Genomic DNA, 8,041 nt, shown 5'->3' with positions numbered 1-8,041 from the left:
TCAGTCCAGATATACATACGCATGCAAGCCACTCGGGCACAGTCAAATTGTTCATTTTTAGTTTCAATTATTAGGAAATATAGAGCTAAGTGTTTAAACCTTTATTTATTTACTAAACATTTCGAGGCAGAGTCTAACTCAGGACTGATATCATGAATATGCTAAGCATCATGGAAGCAGTGATAAGGATCCCTGAAGGATGCAAATGATAGGCACAAAGCCCCAAACATATTCATAAAATCCAAGTAGGATGATTACCAAACAATTTCTAGTCAAGAACACGGTACGAACATCAATCGGAACGGACTAGGTCACAATCCCTAGTCACAATCGACCCCGCACTCGTCATAGAGTACGTGTCTTGCCTCAATATAGCGTCACAATGTGATATACCGGGGTTTCAAACCCTCAGGTCATCATCTAAATCTATTACTCACCTCAAGCCGGCCACAAGTCTAGCTCGCTATGCCTTTGCCTTTCGAATCAACCTCTTCGCACGCCGAATCTGATTAAAACCACAACGAATACATTACAATAGGCTAAAGAAATATAACCCAATCGAAAAGACTCGAAAAATACCAAAATTCACTAAGTTGGCAAAACCCGAGCCCCGGGCCCACTTCTCAAAAAATTACGAAATTTACATCACTGGATTCCTCGTCTCGCCACGAGTCTACACATACCAATTTTACCAAAATCGGAGTTCAAATGCCCTTTCAAAATCCGTTTTTACATCACAACTTTTCAAGCCCTAGCTTGACCCGTTTTTGATGAATTTTCCACAATATACATGTAATTTCTACCATAAACTCGAATATTTAGACCAAGGAACTTACCTTCAATTGATTCTCAGTCAAAGCCCTCGAAAATTCTCGCACAAAGCTCTTAAAACCGCTTTAAAATGGTGGAAACCAACTCTTGTTCGCGGATGATAACAATATAAAAAAAACCCTTCTGTAACAGTTGTTTTCGCTTCTGCGACAATTTCACCGCTTTCGCGGTTTCCGTTTCTGCGGCTTACTCACCGCATCTGCGGTTTTCCTTCAAGTCGCCCAGGACCGCTTCTGCGGTCCCAAAACCGCTTCTGCGGTGACCGCTTTTGCGGAACTTCGTCCGCTTCTGCGGAAAGCCCTGGTCCCTCAAGGACCGCTTCTGCGACCAATACGCCGCATCTGCGGAACCGCTTATGCGGTCCCTTTTCCGCAGATGCGGAAATGACAGAACCAGCAACTTCAAACCTGCAACAAACTCCGAATTCTCTGTTTAACCACCTGAATTCACCCCGAGGCCCCCGGGACCTCAACCAAAAACACCAATACATCCTAAAACCTCATTCAAACTTGTTCCCATCATCAAACCACATCAAACAACGCTAAAGCCATCAAATCACATCGAATTCAAGCCTAAGTTTCTTAAAAACTTCCGAATTACGCATTCGATCAAAAACCCGACCAAAACACCTCCGAATGACCTGAAATTTTGCACACATATCCAAAATTACCTAACGAAGCTACAGTAACTCTCGGAATTCCATTCCGACCCCCGGATCAAATTCTCACCCATCCACCGGAATTCGCCAAAATACTAACCTCGCCAATTCAAGCCTAATTCTACATCGGGCCTCCAAAATCAATTCCGATCGCACTCCCAAGTCACAAATCATCCCCCGAAGCTAACCGAATCACCGGAAATCACATCCGAGCCTTCTAACTCATAAGTCAATGTCCGGTTGACCTTTCCAACTTAAGCCTTCCTTAAAGAGACTAAGTGTCTCATTTCCTATCCAAACCAATTCAATTCAACTATAACTCACTCGTTGCTGATAATGAAACATGAAGAAGCAGTAAATGGGGGAAACGGGGCTGTAATACATGAGACGACGGGTCGGGTCGTCACAAGGGGGAGGAGGAAGAAATCACATACCTGGGACAAAACTTGATGATCTTGATGTTAAAAAAAGAGAGCTTTTTTAATTAATTAACGTTGGCAGCCCAGCTATAAAGAGAAGCGCTCGCTTCTGTCACTTTGCTCGCTTCCTCGCTTCTCGCTTTTTTAGGGAAAGCGATCGCTTTTGTGTACCTGATACGTTTCCAACAATTACAGAATATGGAGGATGGAATTGTGCATTCTGTCATCGTCATGCATAACCTGGGATTAACAAGAAACCTATACTGAACTGAAGCATGTTCACGATGCTGCAGAACAGTTATGTTTGTTTCCTTTTCCTACTTTAAGAATTACAAGCTGGTGTTCACAATAGACTACAATGATTATTTCGACAATAAATATGGGAACTGGACAGAATATGCAACTGAGGCATGGGGAATGTACTCCTAATGTTACTACTTCACTTGCTGAAGCCACATATGAGCTATCATAGTTCACTATATTTTTGTTCTTTTTTCATACGATATTCCTTCAGCAATGAAGGTAAATTTCGGCGCATGATAGTTATCTATAGCAACAGCTAACACCGGGGGTGGGGGGGTCGAGGTGGGGGGCTTTGCACAAACGTCATTCTGTACCCCTCTGCCAGACACCAGTAAGGCTCATATTAGGCTCAAAAGAGACTCATTGTTTCAATGTGTTGCTGTGGTGGAATCAAAATATTGGACAAACTAACTTATTCAAATGAGCAGAAGATATTAACCAAAAGTTTCAGTAGAAATGGTCAGATGGGAGAAACCCCCGAGATTAAAGCTACAAAGTTTATGGAAGCTGCCGAGAAATGGGGAAGAATAAACAATTCCAGAGCATATATAAATGAACAAAGTTACAAAGATACCTGTTCAATATCACTTGGTTCCTTAAAATTTGTTAGTCCAATATCTTCTTTAGTTGCGTGTGCACCACCTGATAATAAAAAACAAATATGTATATACTTTAAAACTTGCTCCAATACTCCAGGTAATAGTACACTACAAATTCTAAAGCATAATTTCTACTTACTCACGTTCACTTCTCTATTCAAAACTAGAGGACAAATTCTCGATCCACATATAATACAATACGGTTCCTTAGAAGGGTCACATTAAATAACCAATCAAGTAATTTCTAGTGATACCAAAAGGGACACATTAAAAATACATGAGCAATAAAATATATGTGCACATCAAAGAAATCGATAAGCAAGAAAATATTCAATATTGAACTTGAGGAAATATACAACATCAATTTAAAACTAAAGCAACGGTCTTTAATGTGTGTCTAGCTATTAATAAAAAAATGGCTAAGCTATTTTCTTTTTGAATTAGAAAGAAAACTCATGATGTGTCTTCAAAATCAAACTCTTCATCCGATTCAATTTCAAGTTGGTGTGCTAGAAATCCTTCAGGAGGTACATCAAGAATGGTTGCTGGAACATCACTCCTTACTAAGGCAACTTCACCATTATCCTCCGGTATCGATGGGCCAGCCAAATATTCAGATGGCTCATTTTCATAACATTGTGGGGCATTAGCTTCAAGTTCATCACTTATGCTAAACAAGTCTCTCGGGACAGTCTTCATGACATAATATCTATCTTGATCATATGGATCTTGCACATAGAAGCATTGGTGTACTTGAGATGCTAGGACAAAAGGCTCGTTCTGATAACATTTCTTGTTGAAGTAGACATAAGTAAGGCCATAAATATCTTCTTCAACCTCATACCAGTCACACTTAAATAAGACAACCCTAAAATGTCCATAATAGTCTAACTCAACTATATCAACTATTCTACCATAATAAGTCAAATTTGCGTCAACTGGATTTTTATCTTTTGAGCTTGCAAAACTTGTAGTTTGAGCGACTAATGTAACACCACTATTTTGTGTTTTACGTCTTGCATCACGCTGCCTCGCATGGAATCTATATCCATTAATGAGATACCCAGAATATCTTTTAGCAATTGAATTTGGTCCGAAGGATAATTGCTTTATAAGATCGGGCACATCCTCTTTCAAAGAACGAGTTTCAAACCATTGAGAGAAGTTTTGACTATACTTCTTGGCCTTGCTCCATTTAGATCCTCGTCTCTGATTACTAACCTCAACCTCATATTCTCTACACAACAAGTATTTTTATTTGTTAGTAAAATGATAAATAAAGTAATTTAATAACAATCCACACAAATAAATGCTATAAGTGATTAAATTACCTTATATATTCTTGAACTTCATCACAATTGTTCAATAAGTATATATGTGCCTGATTTAGTGACATGTCATCTAAAACAATTGGATCACTCTTTTTTGCTCCTAAAGGACAACCTGTATTAGGGAACAAACTAGAAGATTGTGCATTAATTGAATCATATTCATCATTGTTTCGGGGTCGTCGATTAAATCGAGTCTTTACACCTCCATGTAAGTACCTAGAGCATAAAGTCAAACACTCTTCAACCAAATATGCCTCAGCAATAGATCCTTCTGGATAATTTCTGTTGCGAACATATGATTTTAATGTACACATATACCTTTCAGGAGGATACATCCATCGATTTTGAACTGGACCTCCCAACCTTACCTCATTTGCCAAATGAATCATTATATCAAAAAAAGTTGGAGGAAAAATTCTTTCCAATTGATTCGTTGTTTCTCTAATCTCTACTTCCAAGCAATCTAGCTCTTCCATTGTGATAACTTTTTGACATAAACGGCGAAAGAAAGAACTTAGACGAATCAAAGGGATAGCAACATGATCAGGAAGTATGCTTTTAACTGGTATTGGCAACAAGTAATGTAACATGAAGTGGGCATCATGGGTTCTATAACCGGATAATTTTCTTTCATCTAGCTGCACACACCTGGATATGTTGGAAGCACTACCATCAGGTAGCTTTGCTGTCTTTAAAACACCACAGAAAACTAATTTCTCACCATTGGTCATTGAGAAGCATGCTTTTGCAAACTTTGTTCTCTTGCCATCCTTTGTATCCTTTGGTTGAAAGTTCTTCCTAATGCCCATCTCTTTCAGATCATAACGAGCATTTGCATGATCTTTTGTCCTGCCAGGAATGTCCAAAATAGTTCCAATTACATTATCCACTATATTTTTCTCTATATGCATTACGTCAAGGTTATGACGTAACGAGTTGTGCTGCCAATAAGGTAATTCAAAAAAAAATGACCTTTTTTTCCAAGGGCCATCATTTGTTCTCTTTCGCTTCTTCCCAAACACATTGTTAAAATTCTGTAAGCTATTAAGCACATCAATTCCCTTTAACAAAGGCGGAGGAGGCCTAAATTTTATTTTTCCATTGAAATACCTTTTATTAGATCTCCAAGGATGATCAATAGGCAGAAAAACACGATTATCCATATAACACATTTTTCGACTATGTTTAAGATAACAATAATTAGTGCCATAATTACAACAAGGGCAAGCCAACTTTCCCTTTGTACTCCAACCGGATAACATAGCATATGCAGGAAAGTCACTTATTGTCCATAAAAGAGCTGCTCGCATTTGAAAGGTTTGATCTCTTGAAGCATCATATGTTTCTACCCCAGACTCCCACAAAACATTTAACTCTTCTATTAATGGTTGTAAATAAACGTCAATGTCATTTCCAGGTGATCGTGGCCCAGGTATAAGCAAAGAAAGCATACAGTACTCTGGCTTCATGCACATACAAGGAGGCAAATTATACACCATTAAAATAACTGGCCATGTGCTATGAGATATGCTCATGGTCCGAAATGGATTGAACCCATCACTTGTTAAGCAGGGTCTCAAATTGCGAGAATCCCTTGCAAATTCTGAATGCAAGCTATCAAAGTCTTTCCATGCTTGCCCATCAGCAGGATGCCTTAACTTTCCATCTTTAGAACGCTCCTCGTCATGCCACTTCAATGTATCTGCTGTCTTTGAGCACATAAATAGCCTTTTAAGTCTAGGAATTAATGGAAAGTGTCTCAAAATTTTTGCTGGAACACGATAACCTTTTTTTGAAGCCTCAAGATCGTTATCTACTTCATCGCTATCTACTTCAGGATATTTAATATATCGAGATGATCCACAAACATGACAATATTCATCATCCTTATGGTCATTCCTAAATAGCATGCAATCATTGGGACATGCATCAATTTTTTCATAATCAAGACCGAGATCCTTTACCATAGATTTGGATTTATTGTAGGATATAGGAATGTTCAAGTCAGGCATCGCCTCTTTTAATAGCTCTAAAAGAGAAGTGAAAGACGCATTGCTCCATCCATGTAGACACTTCAACAAATACAGACGGATTGTAAAAGATAATCTAGAGAATCCTTTACAACCAGGATATAGTTCTTGGCTTGCCTCGTCAACTAAGTTATAGAATTTATTGGCATCTTCATTTGGGCCTTCATACACTCCTCCAGCATGTGAAACATTTCTAAATTGATCATTCAACAACCCATCAATATCATCGTACGAGTAAACATTATCACCCATGTCACAATTAGCATTCATCGAAATTTCCCATTCCCCATGATTAATCCATCTTGTATAACCTTGAACAAACCCATAATATATTAGATGGTCATACACTACATTCCTTCGAGTCCAACAAATATTACAACACTTTGCACATGGGCATTGAATTTCTTCGCCTTGGATGGAACATTTGAATTCCTAAAAATAAAATTTATTAGATCTTCAAATATATAATCATTTAAGCATTAATTATATGGTAAAACTAAATCCTAAATGTCAAGAATAAATCTGTAAAATCATGTGTTGTAAAATGATAGGACTTTCTTACCTAGACATGACACTTAAGCTAAGCCAAATACAACTTTAAGTCCACCACAAATCTTCCCGAGTGTGACTTGTCTTCTTGGATAAAAAAAAGGTAAAACTAGGATCCACAAAACAAAGACAGAAAGTAATAAAATTCTAAACCACGTTTTTCATGAAGATAATATAATAGTTCTGCGCACCAAAAAGCTTCATGTGCACCTTGGCAAGTATAGTGACACCTAAAATGTGTTTTGTTCGTACAAATATTATATAATTAAAAGAAGTTAAGATATAAAAATATAACTAGCTATTTCTCATTTCTTCAACTCAAAAGAATAAACTCCAGAACTAGTCATATTTTAAAATTACTAAAAGGAAACTTTGATAGAACAATTTACCACATTACATTTTGACAGAACAATTTGCAACCATAAATAACTAAGATATATGAACTCTTGTACTCAAAAAATAATTATTTTACCATGGAGAGGCAAACCAAAACAATCAACAAACAGCCCCTAATCATAATACAAAACAGTCCTACGCATCACAACTGTTGCAAAAAAATTCTGCCGCAAAGTTTGAATTATACCCAGTAACTTTTGATCATGGGGAGCCAACTGTAGAGTTCACCATGGATGAGGTTAACGAGTTTATAAAATAAGAAGGACTGCATGAAGCAGTTGTAATGAAATTCTCATATGGAAAACCTGAGTTACAGGAATTCAGAAAAATATTTTCGTCGCAATTCGATGTTCAAGGTCGCTGCAATATTGGAGTGCTGGAGTTTCGTCATCTTTTGATCAGATTTGATCTCTTCAATAATTATGTTTAGTTTTTATCTAGATCAACTGGATATATCAGGAGGTGGTGTATGACAATCTTTCTAAATATTGCACTTATTGCAAGCATCAAGGACATGACGAAAAGGTGTGTCAAATTATGAAAGAACAAGCTGGAACGGATGTGGTGGTAGAGGAAAAAACAGGGGCATCGTCTCAAGGTGATCGTGGTTTAGTCGAGGCATATGTTTCAGTTATGGAAAAACTACAAGGCGATGCTAGGGAATACCTTAATGCAAAAAGAGCTGGTCAAACAATGGTTTTAAATTCAGAGGGTACCAAAAATAATGGGCAGCAACAGATTTTAAACAACTCTGTGATATCAATGAATGTTGCTATTGTTCCTGTCGATCGTGCTTTAGCTAGGGTGTCTCAAGATATGGTTATGAAAGCAGGAAATAGGGTGTTGAATGGTTGAGGGAATGGCAGTGATAAAGGAACAGTAGCAGGAGATGTGGTTACTAATGACAAGCCAAGTGATGCTATGG

At 37.7% G+C, this 8,041-nt stretch overlaps 1 long non-coding RNA gene across 1 annotated transcript; it reads right to left on the bottom strand.

Annotated features, from left to right (window-relative positions):
* Positions 1-470: 470 nt before the first annotated feature.
* Positions 471-6,881, bottom strand: LOC109206149. Its single transcript, XR_002064796.1, has 3 exons — positions 6,734-6,881; positions 2,786-2,853; positions 471-505 (listed from the first exon to the last, which is right to left on the bottom strand). It is a non-coding gene; the product is annotated as an uncharacterized LOC109206149 (long non-coding RNA).
* Between the last annotated feature and the right edge of the window lie 1,160 nt (positions 6,882-8,041).

This window comes from Nicotiana attenuata, unplaced genomic scaffold (genome assembly GCF_001879085.1).
Source record: "Nicotiana attenuata strain UT unplaced genomic scaffold, NIATTr2, whole genome shotgun sequence".
Taxonomy (NCBI): Eukaryota; Viridiplantae; Streptophyta; class Magnoliopsida; order Solanales; family Solanaceae; genus Nicotiana; species Nicotiana attenuata.
This window is presented reverse-complemented; position numbering and strand designations above follow the sequence as displayed.